Source organism: Protopterus annectens, chromosome 8.part1, assembly GCF_019279795.1.
Source record: "Protopterus annectens isolate FY-2018-M chromosome 8.part1, PAN1.0, whole genome shotgun sequence".
NCBI classification, from domain to species: domain Eukaryota; kingdom Metazoa; phylum Chordata; order Ceratodontiformes; family Protopteridae; genus Protopterus; species Protopterus annectens.
In genome coordinates this window covers 393000185-393020934 of record NC_056742.1, presented here as the reverse complement: position 1 = coordinate 393020934, position 20750 = coordinate 393000185, and the positions used below count along the sequence as shown (strand labels likewise).

At 38.2% G+C, this 20750-nt stretch overlaps 1 protein-coding gene across 1 annotated transcript in view; it reads right to left on the bottom strand.

Moving 5' to 3' along the window:
- Nucleotides 1–20750, bottom strand: part of LONP2 (lon peptidase 2, peroxisomal) — a 1625174-nt gene that overhangs the window by 134507 nt on the left and 1469917 nt on the right. The gene's annotated exons all lie outside the window — the stretch shown is intronic.

Below are 20750 nucleotides of genomic sequence, written 5' to 3'. Positions count from 1 at the left end.
AAAACTGTTAATACTTTAACATATGGAACTGACAGTTTAATGCCCTCATGGTTAAGGTGGCCGAGGTGTATACCTTTTTCCCCCACCTTTCTAAAGCTCTGGAATCTCTCTCTGAAGGTAATGGATTTTTGGCAGTGGAGGCCTTAATTCCCTTGGGACCCTGTGAAATAGTTTCTGGGTCAGCCGCATGGCTTTTGTATAGGAATTGGTGTGAATCAGGAACCCGGTAATACCTGTCAGGCTTGACTGGAGCTGGAGGTAAAGAATCTGGGTTAAGGCTGGCCTCTGAATACACATCTAGTATGTCTAAGACAGGAGGGATAGCCAGAGGCCTGTGCTGAGGGAGCAAGAGGAAATCCCTGAGCCTTTTCTTGGAGTCTGAGTAATCTTGGCCTTCCCAGTGGAAGTGTTCCCTCAAGGTATGCAAGGTTTCCCCAAAAGAGTAGTCCTCAGGGGGGGAGACAGAGGGAATGGACTCCTCTGCATCAGAATCTTCAAAAGGGGAGTATGAATGTTCCTGGTCTTCAGAATGTTCTGAAGTAATGGAGGCCTGGTCCGAGGAAGGGTATTCTTCCTCCACTCTGGGCCTTTTGTCCGAGGGGGGTTGAGAACCCCTGATAAGAGTAATCAAATCCTCAGCCATTTTGAGCATCTGCTTTTTAGGCATGGGGACTTGAGAGGGGCCCTGTGGAGCTTGTCTTTTAGTATGCATGGCTGCTTTAGATTTAGTGAAAGCCTTAATGGAAAAAGAAGAAGAAGGCCTGAAGACACCTTGAGAGGTGGCAGGCCTGTCTAAACTCTGAGTTTCCCCGCCAAGAGTGGCTTCGGTATCTGTAGTCGGGGTGTGGGCCGAAGAGCCTGCAACCTCTGGCACAGAAGACACCGCTAATGAAGTGTCATCGGTAGTCAGGAGCTGCGTAGGCACCTCGCTGAGAACCGGAGCACCTGTAATCGGCTTTAGCGTGGTGTCGGTAGAAGTCGCGGACCCCGCATGTCGGTCCTTATCTTTGCGTCTTTTACTCAAAACTGGAGTCGGAGTATCCGACGACATAGTATAATTAAACTTTTTGCCAAAATAGTGTTGGGCGAACTCCGCCCGACGCTTAATAGTGCGTCTGTTGAATGTAGCACAAAAACAACAGGCCGAGACGTCGTGGTCTGGGCCTACGCAAGGAAAGCAGAGGGAATGGAAATCCTTATGCGGTATTTGCTTCCCACATGAAATGCAATTATTAACTTTGTCTGACATCGGTCTGAGGCAAGAAAAGTTTCCCCAACGGGGTACTTAGCTTTCAAGAAGACTTCTGTTGAAAAATATTCATAATCTCAGGAGCTGGCCGACTGGCACTTGCGAACTGCTTCTGCTTCGGGCACCGCATGGCAAGAAAGACTGAAGAAAATGGCGTCGGCTGGTTCTTTTATACCCCTGTCGCATTGACGTCAGGAAAGAAGCGACGACATCCGACGCCGGACCTAGACTTTGGAATTCAGCCGACCGAGGACCCGCCTGACGGCAGGAAAACCCATCTGTTATGACTGCAGCTGTATGCACGATGAACATCAAGGAACATTAGCCTACAAACAGGACATCTTTAATTTGAGTGACAAAATATTCAGTAAAAAGGAAATTGAAGTTCTTGAAAAAGGTTTTTCATTTGTGCCAGCAAGTAAAGCTAGAATCACAGACACAATTTTGGATTTTAAATTATTTATGAGAAAATTGAATTTAAAGTATATTTATCACGATATTCCAAATAGTAGTGATAGTCATTTTTGATAGTCATTTTTGAAAGAACAGTAGTGTTAATCCACCATTAGTGAATACATTAAACACTTTTTCCATGGTTTGTGAAAATGAGATGTACAAAATAATTAATAGCAAGCCAGTTCCTTGTTATAAAAATTTAACTAGTGAACATAGAACAGCTTTAAAACAATTAATGACATACAACAACATCAGACATATGAAAGCTGGCAAAGGGCAGAGTTTAGTCATAATGCAGGTTAGTGACTATAACACTGCCACTGGAGTTTGCTTTCAGATATAAATAAATACAAGAAAGTTTCAAAAGACATGGTTAGAAAAAAGTTTCAAGTAGTAGATTTAATTTTGCTAGACTTATTATACCAACAATATATAGATGTCGATTTGTTTGAATTCCTTACAGTAGAACAGCCACAATTGGGAACTCTGTTCGGAATTCCCAAAATGCATAAGGATGACAATCACCCACCATTCAGGCCTATTGTCTCTGCCCCTTATAGTAAAACGTCTAAAATCTCAATTTATCTTGATAAAATACTCAATCCCATAGTACAAAACACTAAGTGATTTTTACAGGATTCCTGGATGTTTCTAAATGAATTAAGAGAGTATGAATTCCAGGGAGATGAGACTTTTGTATGTACATTAGATGTATTTTTTCAGGTCTACTAAGGTATCCTGGAACATAGATTATCATTTGATGCTTCAGATAAGTTAGGAAGCTACGAAATAACATCCAACATTGTTCTGAGCATATTCAAAATGGTACTACCTATTTAAACCCACTAGATACTGCCAACATACTATCAAACAAATTCAGTGCTAAATTTACCCCAGAGACTTTTTTCCAAAGTCCATATTTCCTCAAATCCCCTATTATTACAAATATCTACCGAAGGTGCAAAAACTGAGGAAACAGGACGCAAACTGCTCATTTATTAAAAATAAATTAATCGCTTTCATCCAGTAAAAGGACTTCTTCAGAACAAAACAATGTGAATCACATCGACCTTTTATACAAAACCCTCCCATAAATTTTTGACTCGCAATTAATCAATTAATTAAACAAATTAAATTAATATGTACCAAAATGGCAGTATTTGTTTTTAAAAATATAACTAATCTAAATAATTCAAATACATATCCCTTGGATATAAAATGAACAATGAATAAAAAACAATAATAAAACATACCATTCTCAACAAACTTGTAACATTAAATACTATAATGTCAATAAAACCACAAGTGAAATCAATGGCAATACCAACCACTATGGAAGCACTACCATTACAAATATAAAGATACTTTCAACCCCAAAATACTGCTGATGGAAACCATATAATTTAACCCATAACCATTAGTAGAATAAAACTTTAATTGCCATCTTAATTCTTTAGATTCCAATATACCATTCCAGGGTCCCACCCTGATCATCATGTCCTATACTATCAATAACTTAATATTTAAAACCGCGGGTACTGTTCGACTTAATATGTTTAAACAATGCATTAGGCATAGCTCCCAACTAGCAGAGAGCAATTATACACTCAAGATACTAGTCAAATTAAATTACAAATTTACTATTGCAAATTCAAGAAAATTTGGAGAGTTCTAGCAGAATCTTTTAAAACTCATTATTTTACAACAGCAATAGCAGGATATGGGCACATAAAGTTAGACGTTACAGTTTACATATACTATATATGAAAATTTGGTTAGGCAACCTACTTTCTCTTAGACTTTGGATCACCATAAATGGATAGCTTGGAAGCTATAAGGGTTTTTAAAGAAATCTTCCTACAACCTGAATGCAAAGAAAGATGTGAAACAAGAACAAAATTCTGAACCTGATAAAGGATGAAGCTAAATTTATTTCTTATTCTTCAAGATGGCATTGCGAACTTGAATTAAATAAAAAGGAAAGCTTTTATATTCAATTAAAAATACTGAAAACCAACCACAAACTAAGAAAAAAAATAAAACAAGGGACAGATCCTTTCACAGTACCATCAATTTTATTACAACACAGAAAGGGGAAAGAGAACAGTTGGTAAGCTATTTATAATATATACATTTAAGATATGGAATGCTTAGTAATGTTATATTCAAAGTGAGGCTACTGTTTTAGGAACCTCAGGAATTCTCAGGAACCTTTGTATAAATGTTTATGCTTACTTAGTATCCCTTAGTGTGAAAATCAACATATTTAGCCAAGGGGAAGGTTTTAGATGCTTTTGCACCTATTACTGGCCTCAATGGGGGGGGGGGGGTCGTGTGTACTCTTGTGTATCTTGGGGATACTGAAAATGGCGGGGGTCCTGGGGTATGTTACTTTTAAAAAATCATGGTCAGCTAGACTGCTTTGCTTGTTAAAAATCAAATCGTCAATCATAACATCAATGCTCCGATAAGCAATATTTTTCTCGTTGATCGACACTTCCTCATGTGCATCAGTGTACAATATGACAAACATACTATTTATATAATCATTGATGTCCATAACCAACAGGCCCCCGCCTTTATCAGGTTTCATAATTCTAACTTGTTTCATACTAGTAATTTTCTTAAACATCCTCCTTTGGTGAAAAAAGCCAAAAAGCTTTTACAAAATAAATTAGATTATGAGGCCAGAAAGATTTATCCGCACCCCCCTCTACCTAGTAATGGGTTGTTAAATCAGAATCAGAGGCACAACTTTGACATCCGAAAATCAAGCTAAGTCCAGCAACCAGGAAATTAATTTACATGTTAGTGATGAAGGTCAACAGGGTAATATCCCTTTAGAAACCCCTGTCTGACGAGGTCAGAATGACTGATGAATCATAGACAGGGGAATCGAAGGAGTTCTGGGAAGAGGAAGAAATACCACTGAGGGTCTTATCAAGTGAGGGGGAGAGGCAGCCATTGGTAGATACTAACACTGGGAGATGTGAGGCAGTGCTTAATAGGGCTGGTGACTTTAAAATGTACAACTTAAGTGAAACTGAAGCCACTACCAACTGGGCCGACCTCTTTGAAAAAGGGCTTTCAACTAAAGCTATTCATGAGATAAATTTATTTTGGTTTTTACTTTAATGACCAATCAACGGGTAGGCATTTCTATTTCCTGCAAGCGACCAAGCACCTTTAATCCTCCCTTACATCCCCTTGGTCAATGGGTTTGATAAAATGTGTGAGAAGGACATTAGGAAATTTATCTCCCTTGGCATTCAAGGTTCCTTCAATCTCAACCCTGACCAAGTGGGGTAAGTTTAGAAAATTGCTTGTATGAAACAAGTTAGAATTATGAAACCTGATATAGGTGGGGGCCTGCTGGTTATGGGCATCAATGATTATATAAACAGGATGTTTGTCATATTGTACACTGATATATATGAGGACGTGTTGAACAACAAGAAAAATATTGCTTATCAAAGGACTGATGTTATGCTTGAAGATTTGGTATTTAACAAGCAAATCAGTCTGACTGTGACTTTTTTAAATGTAACATACCCCAGGACCCCCACCATTTTCAGCATCCCCAAGATACGTAAAGTTTCACACAACCCACACCCCCATTGAGACCAACAGCAGATGCAAAAGCATCTAAAATCTTCCCCCTTGTCTAAATATGGTGATTTTCATACTAAGGGATACTAAGTAAACAAACATTTATACAAAGATTCCTGGGAGTTTTTATCTACAGTATCCAAACAAATGTACTCTGACAACTTATTTGTTACTATAGATGTTTGTGATTTTTTTCTCAGTCATCTTACATGCAGAAGGATTAGAATTATTTCATGAATTTTTGTGCAATAACTCAGGTTTTGAGCACAATAAGATTCTTGTGATTAGAAACCTCACGGAGGCCATCCTCGAAAATAATGTTTTGATTTTTGAAAATCAGCCCTTTTGACACAGGAAGGGTGTAGTATTGGGGGCCGCTTTACCCCCATCTTTGCCAACATGGTACTAGCACAACAGAAGAACAATGTGGTCTTGAATTCTGAATTTTCCAAGAGTTGGTCTCTTTACAGTAATTTTTTTGGATGACATTATAATTTTTGGACCGACAGCACATTACTTGGACGTCAATATAAGCAAAGACAGAATTGATAAGAAATTTGATTCATCCTTGTATAGAAAATGTACCTACTCTAACCCCTTACTCCATTGTGATAGATGCCACCGCTTTCATCAAAAAAGATTTTTAGTTAAGGGGCAATGTGAGAGACTGGCCCATATGGTGAGCAATGACAGTATGTTTTAGGATGAATGCCTTATATTAAGGGAGGCATGTTGGAAAGAAGAGGCTACCCAGGATCTTTTTTAAATAATATATTCAATGAAGTAACAATAAAAGGACAGGACAGACATTTTTGTCCTTTATTGGGGAGCATGGACAGTGGATTGGTAGTGAATGGTGAAAATGATTCATCTACCCAGGATGATCATAGTGATTTTCATACAGCCTTAATTTTACCCTATAATCTACATTTTAGGGATATCAAGGACATTATTAATCACAACTGGAATATTTTTAGGGCAGACAGAGTATTTAAGAAAGGTGAGGTCAAAAACTGTTATTGTTTATAAGAAAGATCTAGCTTTAAAACTCTTGTAGAGAGGCCATTAGTGGCAAGTCGAAATGGAGGAATGATTAAATGTGGACAATGTTCTCAGTGTAGGTTTATTTCACAGAGAGCTGAGGTGACAATTCAGAACTGGGGAGTCATCAAACTTATGCATGGGTACTGCTGTTATAGTATGGGGGTTGTTTACATTGTTAAATGTCAAAATTGCAAATGTTTTTATATTGGCAAGACTAAAGGGAAATTTGGAAAAGAATATATCAAACAACACCAGTATAATGTACTAAGGGGTGACAATAGAAAGGTCCTAGCTAAACATGTAAAAAAATTTTCCTAACCATACATTTAAATTTATAGCTATTGACAAGGTTGATCTTGGACCTAGTGGCAGACCAGTTGCTCTTTATTTGGAATACAAGAAACTAAGGTGGCAAATGAGGTGCAATGCAGCAGTGCCCACAGGGCTTAATGAAACTATTTCCATCAGTAATGTTTTGAACTTAAAGGCTGAATTGCCTTTGTAGCACCTATAGTGTAGCGTATATAAATACAAAATGTGAGGGTCTTTTTAGTAGTTTTTTATATATATATTTTATGTGTTGAATTTTAAAAGTTTTTGTATATATTTATATTTACTATTTATTTATATAAAATTGGTAATGAATACTATCGATTTTCTTTGTGATATGAGTTTAAGAGTTTTTAAATGTTTAATTAGTCTGTAATGTGTTGGTCATGTGGTTTTAATTGGCTGTGTATATGTGTGCATTTATTCTGAAGTCAGATCTGACCACTGACAAAAACGCTTAATTTTTTAAACTTTTTAGTTTGCATTTTTCGATCTTTTGAGCTTTTCGACTACTGTTTGTGCCTATATTACTGTTTTATTACCTTATTTTCCTGTTTTTGTGAGCTTATATTGTTGATTGCACTTGTGGGCTAAAGTATTGCTTAAAAGTAACAAACAGGCTAATACACTCAAGTGTACCAGCCTTTGATAGCAATTTAGTCGAAAACAAAGCATTTACTGCATTTTTTTCTGTCTGTTTGCAAAAAAACAAAAAAACAAAACAATATTTCTCCTTTCCTAAACTTTCCTAGCTAGTTATTCCAGTGATCAGATTTTGCTGATCCCTGGGCTTTGTATTTGGTTTCTGTGTTCCTCCATTTTCCTGTGTGGCCAGAGGTAGTTTTTTTACTCACCAGTGGGAGTGGGGAGTACTGAGCTGCTTGTTTGTCCTCAGAGGAGTGGTTAGAAGCAGCAACTAGTAATTTGTCGGCTATTTTGGGTCATTTCCTGTTTTTTCCAGCCCCCTGCTATAAAGCACGCTTTGGCAGGCTTTTCTGGCATTAGAGAACTAGGCATAGCTCCTCGTGGTCCCCTGCAGAGTTCCTAAGCCAGCAGAGAGCAGGAAAAAGCAACTTTCTTGATCATAAGTATTTTTTAAACTTTTTAGTTTGCATTTTTCGATCTTTTGAGCTTTTCGACTACTGTTTGTGCCTATATTACATTACCTTATTTTCCTGTTTTTGTGAGCTTATATTGTTGATTGCACTTGTGGGCTAAAGTATTGCTTAAAAGTAACAAACAGGCTAATACACTCAAGTGTACCAGCCTTTAATAGCAATTTAGTGGAAAACAAAGCATTTACTGCATTTTTTTCTGTCTGTTTGCAAAAAAAAACAAAAAAATATTTCTCCTTTCCTAGCTAGTTGTTCCAGTGATCAGATTTTGCTGATCCCTGGGCTTTGTACTTGGTTTCTGTGTTCCTCCATTTTCTTGTGTGGCCAGAGGTAGTTTCATTACTCACCAGTGGGAGTGGGGAGTACTGAGCTGCTTGTTTGTCCTCAGAGGAGTGGTTAGAAGCAGCAACTAGTAATTCGTCGGCCATTTTGGGTCATTTCCTGTTTATTCCAGCCCCTGCTATAAAGCAGCGTTAGCTGCTTTAGCGATTTAGTCTTGAGCTGCTACCGTTGCACACTAGGGCAGCTGGTTAATCAGATTTAAACTATTAGGGCTACCTAAAGTCCACTCTTCAAATTTTCCCTTAAAACTACCTTCCTCAAAGTATACTACTGTTCTATTTAGTGTATCCTACAACTATAAATTATCTCTACTTGACTCCCAAGTAGACTATTCTCTATCTGTATAGAAGCACTTGCTCCTACAGTACTTATCACCTCGATACAGCACTCTTGTTATAGAAAGTACCCCAAAAAGCAAACCCCATTTCTCGGTCACCCACATCCCCCAGAACATTTTCTTAAGTTTTTCTGTCTATTCCTTCTAGCATGTCGAGGGATCAGTTGCTAATGTCCTCTCCTGCTCAGCTGGTGAACCTGGGAATATTGAGGCAATGTTACAATTGCCTCATGTACACAGACAACCCTCTCCTCCTCCCACAAAACACAAATACATGCGAGAGATGCAACTATACGGCCAAACTGGAGGCTGAGCTCTCTCAACATAGGACTGGCATGACCAGACAGGAGGAGAAGGAAACCACACACACTATAGACCCAGTCTCACATAATACCATCACAACCTCAAATCATACACATAAACACACAAAGACATACTCGGAGGCTCTGATCAAAAATCTACCAAAACAGCAGAGGCTACCAAAGCAGACACCCAAACAACTACCACCTCAGAACACAACACCTGCAACACATAGACCACACAGTCAGAGTGTCAAGCAGTCACAGCCCTTAATGCCAAACACAATGCCAGACACACTAGTCATTGGTGACTCCATAGTCAGACACACTGACGTCCCGCTCACCAGACTGAGTAAGGAGAAGGTCACAGTAAGCTGCCTGTCGGGTGCTAGAATCCGCCACATAACGCATGCACTCAGGTCTCTCAACAGCAGGTACAAGTACGACTCAATCATTGTCCATGCTGGTGTTAACGACCTGAGACGTACCTCCTTGGACTACATGAAAAGAGACATAGAGGAGCTCTCTGATTATGTAGCCCAAGCAGGTATGACCCTGACCTTGAGCAGTATCCTACCTTCACCAAGAATGATGCCACAATACAGAGATAAGATGATCAGCTTTAACAATTGGCTTAAACTCTGGTGTCATTCAAAGGGGATCCAATGTCTGTCTGCCTGGGATGACATGCTGGACAAGCCACGCTGCTTCGCAAGGGACAGCTTGCACTTGTCACCCCTGGGATTTCGGATTTTGGCAAAGGCTCTTGCCACCCCCATAGTGCCTTTTTAGGCAAGGCTCAAATTCTAAACCTACCACCCTAGAACAAAACAAATAAAAAAAACTAAGGGTAATGCTGCTCAATGCCAGAAGTCTCAACCTCAAGATGCACGCACTCGAGGCCCTTCTCAGTATGGAGAACATCGATGTCTGTGCTGTGACAGAAACCTGGTTCAAGGCTCCTGAGAGCACCCCAGCACTATCAGGTTTTACCTCATATCATGCGTTCCCGGCCACAAAACCCGGACAATACCAAGAAAGGAGGAGGGGTATCCATATTCATCAAGGACACCCACACCTCAAGATTGGTGGCATCGCACGATGCATCGGAAACCATCCAGGTGCAATTAACCATAGGCAAGACTGCTCTGCAATTTGTAGCATGTTACAGGCCACCCTCGCAAACTCAGGAACCTCATATGGCCTTCCTGAAAACACTGGAGGGGATAAATGTATCTCCGAACACCATCATACTAGGTGACTTCAACTACCCTAATATAGACTGGGAACACTACTCAAGCCCAAACACTCTAGCCCAAAAGTTCCTGGAATTCATAAACTCAAATGCCATGGAACAACTAGTCACCATCCCCACAAGAGGAGAAAACATACTTGATCTCATCATCACGAACATGGGAGCACAATGTTCAACGCTGGAAGTATATCCCTCACTGGTGAGATCTGGAGGTCCTCATCCCGCCCCCACCCGAAATGAAAAAGACCACAGTAAAGAACTTCTCTAAAGCCGACTTCACACTTCTAAAGACTAGTGTGGTCTCCTTTAAGGCCCCTGAGCCGGCGGTTAACATTACTCAAACCGCTGAATCACTTACAAATGCCTTCTACCAGCACCTGCAGGGCTGCATGGATCAGGCAATCCCAAGCAAAACAAAGACTCTTTGTACCAAAGGCAAGCGTCCAGTCTGGTGGAACCCAGCCATAAACAAACTCTACAACAAAAGGAGAAAGCTACTACAAGATAGAGCAAAATCCTTAAAAGGTAAGACACCGCTGATCACTATAAGTAAAAAGCTAAGAGCTCTCATAAAATCATCCAAAGCTAATTTTGAGAAAAAATAGCTAAGGACTCTAAAGACAACCATAAGGCATTCTTTAGCTATGTCAGAAACCTAGGAGGAAACTCCCAGATATGGTCAGAATTAGTTCAAAATGATGTGAAGATTACTGATCCTACAGACATTGCCAACATACTGGCTGACAGGTTCAGTGCAAACTTCTCCCCTAAAGGAGAGATATCTATACCAAATGATTGTAGCCCCCAAACATCTCTAACGCCCAGGTGAGAACTGCTCTCCAAGGCAAAGAACACAGCATCCATGGGACCTGATGGTGTCCCCGGCTGTGTGCTCCATGAACTCAACGAGGAATTAAACCCACAGTTAGGACAGCTGTTTAATCTTAGTCTCACCTCGGATACGCATTCCAGGAGTGGCGCTGGCGACTGTGGTCCCACTCCACAAAGGCGGTGCCTCCACCGACCCTGGAAATTACCGTCCCATTAGCTTGACAAGCCTTATCTGCAAAGCCATGGAAAGGATCATAATGGATCTCATAAATAAAGACATAGGGAACTTGCAGACTTTGGATCCAACCCAGTTTGGCTTTGTCAAAGGCAGATCATGCCTTTTAAACTTGGTTGACTTTTTCGAAACAGTCACCAAGGCCATTGATGAGGGAAAGGCAGTCCATACAGCCTACCTAGACCTGGCGAAGGCTTTTGATACAATACCTCACTCAGGTATCATTGAAAAACTCATCAACTTAAATGTAAACCCATACATTACAAGATGGGTTGCAAACTGGCTGAGTGACAGAATCCACAGGGTCAGAGTTGCTGGCGCCATGTCAGACTCAAAGCCTGTCACAAGTGGTGTCCCACAGGGCTCAGTCCTGGGCCCACTCTTGTTTGGCATCTACTTTTCTGAAGTACAAGCAAACACAGGAGGGTTATGGCTGACAAAGTTTGCAGATGACTGCAAACTGGGCCGTAGTTGAAAACACATCCGACACAGATATCCTTCAGAAGGGTCTCACAGAAACAGATAACTGGTGCCAGAGCCATGGCCTAAAGTTAAATGCCAAGAAATGCATAGTCATACCCTTCGGGAAAAATAAGGTTACCCCTAGCTACCATATAGGTGGCAATCCCTGAACACAGAAGAAGTTATTAGGGACCTGGGAACCCAGGTTGACAGTAGCCTTTCATTCGACACTCATATTGCTAAAGTAGTTAGGAAGACCTTCTACATTGCCCACCTTATCATGAAGGGATTCACATCTAGATCAAGGGAAGTCATAGTCTCCCTATACTCATCACTCATCAGACCAATGATCGAGTACAATGCCCCATTCGAATGTATCTGACCCGACACTTGCAGCAGCTGGAGAGGCCACAAAGTTCCTCACCAAATGGATAAAGGGTCTCAAAAATCTGTCTTATGCTGCCCGACTGAAAGAACTCCAGTTATATTCAGTTGCTTACCACTTGCTCAGAGGTGACCTATGCCTGACATACAAGGCCATGTCAAACCCAGATTTGATGAACATGCTTCATCTCAAAAAATCTAGATCCCTCAGAGCCACAAGGGCGGGAGACTTAAACCTCGACACTGTTATTAATAGGACGTGCTGGAGGGATAGATTCATCACCCAAAGACTCCCTATGCTGTGGAACAAAATCCCGGTTTATGTGAGGCAGAGCACCTCGCTGGCCTTGTTCAAGAGGAATCTTGACCAATGGATGGGAGATCGCAGATACACCCCAGGGGTTACCTCAGTGTCACTGCTCGACAGAGGCACAGCAAAATAATGGGCATAGTTTCTCCAAACTAAAGGGGTGGCGTAAGCCACAAAACTATGGGCTAGGCTTATAAATGCCCTCGGGCAGATAGCCTAGTATGAACCTATGAACCTATGTTGTAATAAAATTGATGTTACTGTGAAGGTCTGTCCTTTGTTTTCTTTTTTTTTATTGTTTTCTTTTATATTCAATATATAATGTTCAGATCACCAAGGTTAGATTTTTTTGATACTTGGGTGTAAGATGCAACAGGCATGCAAAATATCTATTTTTCAGCCACAAGTGAGCACAGAAAAACACAAAAAAAGGAACCACTCAAAGTAGCCTGTGGTCTTAACCTGAGTGTAGGTACAGAGAAATTCAAATGGTGCATATATCAGGATAATCAAACTACAAATCTGAGCCCGGAACTGTAAACACACCCTAGTATGTTCAGTAACAATAAAATCTAAGAACAAAATAATTCAGCACCAAAGGTGATGCAAATAACTATTATTTGAAGTTTCAGACTCCATGGATTCAAATAAAAGTAACTTATATCTGCTTCAGTGATAGATTCTTTCTGTCGTGTATATGACAGAACATAAATATCAGTAGTTTGAGGTGTCTCTGAATAAAATAAATTTGTCCATCTATTATAACTGTGCTGTGCCCCAAAATAAATTTAAAATGTGTTACCTACTTTAGAGTATGATAAGCAAGTAGCCTAGCAAGCACAATGTTTGTGTTGACAAGGCATTAAGTAGCAAACAATTCACTACAGAAATGCTAAAGTCACATAACATGAAATCAGTAACAGAAAAAGAGTACTAAAGCAGTCACCTTAACGAAAGGGCCACAGACAAGGAGTAATTATCCAGTTAAATAGCCAGTCAAATAATGTATTAAATATCAGAGCTCAGGAGACGTGACAATTATGTACAAGCTTTATATCTCTAACAGCTGTAGCTCTGCCGAGTAATTATGGCAAAGCACAGTTGAGTCTACAGACTGAGCACATTTGATGAGGCCTGAATTTAAGAAGTCTCACTTTTTATAGGCTTGACTGGAGAAAATACCTGCACAAGAAGCCAGTTTTACAAAAATACTTTTACTGTACCACAATGATAAACCTAAGTAAAGCAAGAAGGCTGCAGTTAATAAATCTGGGTGGTCTAAGTGGGCGCATCTTAGGAGTAAAAAGTGACTGTAGGTTAGGGGTGTCACGTCATATCACAGTCTAAAAACTAAGCACATATCTGTTTATTAGCTAGTAATGCTAGATTAGGTTCTGGCATACCTCTCAACTGTCTCAAATTAGTCAGAAAATACTGTTTTTTAAATGGAAATAGCAGATTGACATGAAATTCCATGTGGCCCCTTTACTTTATGACTTCTTGAGTTAAGTTTGCCCTTCATGTCATGATTGCATGGACATCTGCAATGCAATAATGCCACTAAAGCCGTAACTGTGACTGCACCTACGGACAACCACAAAGAAGAAAGAAAAGATGCACTTAGCATGATTTTTGGATATGTAGAGAACAATGGAAAGGTAAGTCAATACCCACAGAGACTTTGGTATATGATACTTTCGTTCCACAGCCTTGATCAGTTTGTGAATGCTGGAAATTTAACAAAATGCTCTGTATGTTTACTTGCAAGGGTTGTTTGTGCTACTTAATTTTTTATTGCTAATGTTCGGCAAAGAAAAAGGGATCTCAAAGTTTTCTTTATATAAAGGTCTTCTTTGCACTGTAATTCTTTATATTAAACACACTTTTTAGCACCACTTTTGATTTAGCTTCCGTCTGTAACCAAAACCTGATGAAGCTATATAGTCAAATGCACATTTCATTAACAAAAAGTAGAAGGCAAAACAAGCAAGAGTTTTGAATGCATTTCTAAATTTGTGCACAAGGCTGTTAATGTAGTTGTCTATAGCTGTGTACAATCTTCCAAACATACCAAAATAAATTTGCTGTATAAGCCAGAGCTAGTATCTAGACTGTGGTAGATTCTTATTGATTACTGCTGTGTAATTAGACTTGATATCAACTTGTAATAGCATGCCTCAGTACTAGGTCTGCCATAATACACTAAAACTCAAAGTTCCAGGACTTATGATTACTTGGAAGAAAACGTTATTCTGAATTAAAGAATGGGCAAACTGTACATCAGCACCCTGACTGGAGAATGAACCTTCTCCAGCAGGCTATTAATGTACAAGTAATGCCCGCTGAAAAACGAGTCTGCCGCTTCACATCAGCATATCTAGCTGCCGTGGAGCTCGGACTGGAAAAACCTAACAACCATCATTATTTTATGCTCGCTAAGCAGCAATTCTGCTGTTTAACAAGTGTAAAATATAAAAAGAAATGTGCATGCATGTAAGTGAAAGCGTAAAAGCAAGATTTATGGAGCTGTTACTTTACACTCGCTAAGCAAAGCTTTTGCTGTTTAGCGAGTGTAAAAAATAAAATAAATAGAAAAAAGTGTATGTGTGAGTGTATTTATGTTTCTGTCAGCATATGTGAGTGAATGCACGCATGAAAACAGAAGAGACTGTGTGTGTATACGTAAGGGTGTGTGAAAGCAGAAGAGACTGTGTACAGTATGCTTTTATAAGAGAGAGAGACTGAACAGGGAGATTGATCAAACTGTTACTTTACACTCACGAAGCAGCACTTTTGCGTGTATGAAAGCAGAAGAAATGGTGTGTGTGTGTGTGTGTGTGTGTGTGTGTGACAGACAGAATGAAACATGAGAGCAATCCTTGGCAGCAGCAGCAAAAAGGTCTGCATACCTCTTGCTCTCTTACCGCAACATGCCTGCATAAGCATCTAACGAACCAGCAATTACTGTGTGATGCCCCTTCATTTTTGTATTAGTATTGATAAGGAATGATACTGCAAATACTACGTCATCATACTTCAGCATTATCAGTACTGATAAGGAATGATACTGCAAATACTACATCATCATACTTCAGCATTATTAGTACTGATAAGGAATGATACTGCAAATACTACGTCATCATACTTCAAACATGAATTGCTGTGTTAAGTCTTGACTATAAAACACATCATGTCACAGACCATTATCATTAAAACTCATAAGCATAAGCGTTAAGAGATATATCTGTATTCCAAATTTATAATAATGCTGCACAACGGCATGCAGTGTGTGTGTTTATGCATTACTCCTGTTGAGCAATATTTTTATAATATTTTGGATGCAAACTGCTTCCTCCAACACCATTAGCATTTACTACAGCAAATTTGAAAAATTAGGCAGAGGAACTATTTTACATCAAAAATATATACAAAAATTATATAGTACTTAAAAAAAATAAGCAAAACACAACAATTTTACAGAGAGCCCATTCTCTAAGCACAGTAATGTGTATTTGTAGAGACCCTCCACCTGCAGCTTCGGGCCTCAACACCTCTGGACGGGTGTTAATTACACATTAACACACACCCTGTCGGGCATTACTGCTTGCGTATTTTAAGTGTCTCTTTACTTGGAAGACAACATTATTCTGAAGTATTTTAAATGGCACTTAAGTTGAGTTGCAGAACTGATGTGTGTAATCATGTAGGCATGTCACTGGCATCTAAAAGTATATCTCATCTGTAGTGTTTTGGATCTAGGAAAAAATATTCATTAATATCTTTTCCATCAGTGAAATGTCCTATAAGAGAGAATACAGCTCATTTCTTGATTACTGGATTCTTGGTTTAGTCAGCATACTGAGTACTACTTTTTATGAAAATTTACTGAATTTACTAGTTTAGATTTATATTTTAAGATTTTTAAAACAATGTATATGGTGTATTTTTGTATACATATACATGTAAAAGTTATTCCCTTTGTTTTATCTGTTGTGGCAAATATGAAAATTTACCACATTCCTTTAACTTAAACCATTTAAAAGGAACATATTTTCATAAAATCAAACAGAAAAATACACAAACTGAGACATGTCCAACAGTGTGGAACTAGTGCTGTGGATGACAACAGTGAAATGATTTGTTTTTATCGAGGTTCTGTACCAGGACTTTTGAAGCAATCACTGCAGTTCGCATTGAGAGTTGAATTTCAGACTAACTTTTTAATCACACACAGTAGTGTCAGGTACAGGCTGTGTTACACAGTACAGCTGATGCTGTTCTACATGACTGCATTCATGTCATTTCATTCATGCCTTCACTATCTGCTGTGTTTTGCAGTAATGATTTTCATAATTTTGTGCTTATGCATTGTCAATCCTCTTCATTTAAAGTAGCCAACTTTCATAACAAATAGTGCAATTTCCTGATATTGTGGCTAAATTCTTTAATGGCCAAAATTTTACAGCACTTTACCAGAAGAATTTTCATGTACTTTGTATAATTTTGTCATTTTATTTTAAAAACTTGTGTTACTAAGTGGAGATATCCCAAAATCCTACTGGAAGTGTGAGGAATTTTTTCTACTGGGCATACAAATGCCACGCTTATTAGCTGTCCAGTTTTATGGTCAGATGTTCCTACTTTTAAGAGCCTTTGTCCAGACTTTGGATATCTGCAGGTTGATAGGTATGGGTTCTGGAGAAGCATACAGTGCTCACTTGAGGGGTAACTGGCTACAAAATGAGCAATACATAGTGGGGAAGGGAGTCAAGAGCATTGATACCCATTTCACTGGCAGAAAGTATACTGAGGCAGGGATAAGGTCATGGTAAATATTTAAAAATATAATGAATACATTAAATTATGTACATTTACATTTAGAGTGCATTTAAGTTCCTCAAAGCATGGTTGCTAGGTTTTCAGAATAAAACAAGTTAGACAAGACACATTATATGTTATACAAGTGGCATTTTCTTTTGGTTAGTTTTTGTGAGTTTATTCAAAGTTTTAAAAATAAACAAAAATGCTAAACCCGAGTATTCCCAAATGAGACATGATAGTCTAATATTTTAAAGTGTGAAACTTACCTAACCGGTTAACCATGCTTTTAAAATGTAATTAACTAGTATTATCTGACTGAACCTGATTATTTTTATATGTGGTCAGTCTCATAACTGACAATCATTAATCCCGGTGTGTAAATTACTGAAAGCCTCTATATAATTTCTAATGCCACTTATATTTGATCTGAACTGTCCTTCAACTTTTACTTAGAAAGGTAGACAATGCAAAAGAATAGAGAGTCACATCAAACTGAAGATTAAGGCTTTACATTTTAATCTCCACTGTGTATTTTTTAAGTATTCAAAAATGAAATGATGAGACAAGTTGCTGAAATGACAAAAGCAGAGTTGTTTGCAGGAGTACGTGATCTGTTGTGTGCACAACTTGTGGCACTTGAATACATTTTTTTTTGAAGATCAACTATTCAAAAGGGAAATGAAAAGAAAAGTTGCTGAAATGACCAAAGCCAAGGTGCATGCAGGACAGTATGTGATCTGCTGTGAGAAGATGCAAAGGATGCTGGCTATTGTCCAGCTTGTCTCCGTTACTCAATAACACATCTTTGAATAATTAAGCACTGGTTTTATATTTATTCTTTAAGTAACAAGGATGAACACTATTGTAATGTTACAATGGTAGAAACAAAATCAAAATGTGCACTATATCATTACTACATTAAAAGGGTCAGAAATAACTTATTAAAATTGTCTGAAATGGTACCCCTGCACATTTCTAATTTGGTAATATGAAATTTAATATTCATTATAAACAGCAAAGCGGTTTACCTAATCGTTTTCTTTAGTCCTACTGCTTTTTATTTATTTAATTTATTTTTTTTACTTTAACCCTCTGAGCAACACATTAAATATTAAGGACTAAGCTTAAAGTACAGTAATATTTTTATATTATAGTTCACAAACAGCAAACTGATATTCTATTCTACACTTATCTTCCTTTTCATAAAATAATCAATATTCATTAATTCACACCCTGGGCTTCTTACTGTCATAAAGATCAGCTTAGATTTGCTGTGAGACTACTCCCCAAAGTGGTTCACCTTCAACCTACTCAACCAGATATTTACCCCAAAGAACAGCTGATCCTAACATTGAGTACCTTGCAGTTAAATATGGATTCATTTACTGTAAACGTTCTGACAAGGCAGAAAACATGTAAATAAAGCAATTTTTTTAATTAGTATATTATTTAACACTTCATAGGTCCTGCTTAGTGTGTTAAGTTCACAAACTAAGTCCGTGTAAATTTAACACTGCAGCTCTTAAAACAAAGCATTCATCAGTGTGCTAGGAAATACAAACATACAGGTCTGTTTTTGTCCTGAAAAGGAATAAATTCATATTATCACTACAATCATTCTCTATTTCATCTTCACGTAAGCCAGGCTATTAAAACTGACGTGTGTTAATGACACATTCTGCAAGAGAGCTGATTAGTTTGGCTTCAGTGCTGCTAAAGCAGGACACACCTTGAAAACAAATCACTTCACAGGTTAAACAGCCTAGTTTTCATATTTGCAGCTTGTGATGTGATTAAGGAGAAACATATGCATGCATGCATATATATGACTAAAACACTTCTTAATATAAAAGAACGACGAAGGAGCCAGTAGCTAAGCTTTCGTCCTTTTAATAGTATCAAGAACTTTATCAAACAACAGTAAGATGAAAACCACAGTATATATACCCTAGTGGGTGTTACCAAAAAAGAGTAGACTACTGAAACCAGACAGTAAATTAAAAGGACGAAAGCTTAGCTACTGGCTCCTTCGTCGTTCTTTTATATTAAGAAGTGTTTTAGTCATTTGTATTCCTGATCTTCTTAGCTCTGAGGACAGTTTTTAGTGCTAATATATATATATATATATATATATATATATATATATATATATATATATATATATATAGACACACACACACACATATATATATATATATATATATATATATATATATATATACACACACACACACACACACATATTTATGTATCTGTGTGCGTACAATCTGCAAAATTAAGTGATAAAGTGAAAAAATACTGGCAAAAATTTAATCCATCTTTGTAACAGTCTGCATCACTGGAAAAGGCTAAGCAGTTAACTAGAATGAGATGCAGTTAAATCGCTCCTAAGAGGCAGCGTACAACAGCATGTTTGTGATGGACTGCTCTGTCATTAACGTGCATACAGAATACATTTCATAGGACAAGAACATGTGGTACCACTGACAATACAACAGATAAGAATACATACTTTTTCATTTTCTTTTTTTTTTAAAGACATTTTTTGACAATTTTGTCTTACTGCATCTATGGCCATTTATTAGGGGAGACCCAGAATAGTATTATTCTCAGTAAATGAAACTGGCGAGCACAGCAGGGAAATTTCCATGCCGGTTTTCAATATTAAGCAGTGCAACTCTAACACTACATGGAGAGAGTGGTCCAGACAGAGGAGAAAGAGAATGTTGTTTTGGCTATTGCTGAATCTGTATGCAGTATGAAGGCAGTTAGCAAACTGTGGTGTTGTGGCAGTGTGAGGAGCCAGTTGTTATTGTCCTTACAGGAGGATGACGGCTGGATATGTTTCTATGTTTAATAAACAAGGGTGAGCTTGCGGATGATAGTGCTGTTTCATGGGGATAAATAATGAAGGAACACATTCCTCTGTTAGACGGTTTCAAATGGTACTGCTAGAGCAGTGGAAAAGCAGGAGGAAATGAGTCAGTGTGTGTTGGAAAGGCAGGAAATTGAGATGTCACAAAGAATCCTTCCCATCTTAAGTCGTATCAGCGAAGGCATTCTTTTGCTTGCACTGCTGCAGCAATAAAAGCATGACTAGAGGAAACGTACAGAATGACAGTTTTGATGGAAGAAGTTAATTCAGAGGAATGTGAGAATGTAACAAAGAATGAAATATACAGAGTATGCTAAGGCAGGATGGATAACAATATGGGATTTATAAAGGGATGGACGCAGAAGGAAAAATATTTTGGTAATAAAGGGATAGATGAGATGATTATATTATTAGTAATTCTGTGATGGATTATTAGTAATTCTGTGATGGCATTTTGAATTTTTTATGAGAAAAAAGATAAAAGCTGTACAATAAGAATCGGTGACTAATAACCTTATGTAATGTAGATTACAAAATATTAATAAAAACTTTGCAGAAAATGTTTGAGGTTGTGATGGGAGAGGTTTTACAAGAAATGGGGTATGGAGTAAAGAGTAAAAATGTGAAGAACATGTTGGTTAAAAGAGGTAATAGCATCAGGCAAGGGGAAACTGAAATGAGATAGGGAGCTTATGACATAATGAAGACATTCAAAAATGTGCAGCATGGTCAATTTCTTGCCAGATTTTAGTGGCTTACGGGATGGGGAACAAGGTGGTAGGTTTATTTAGAATAT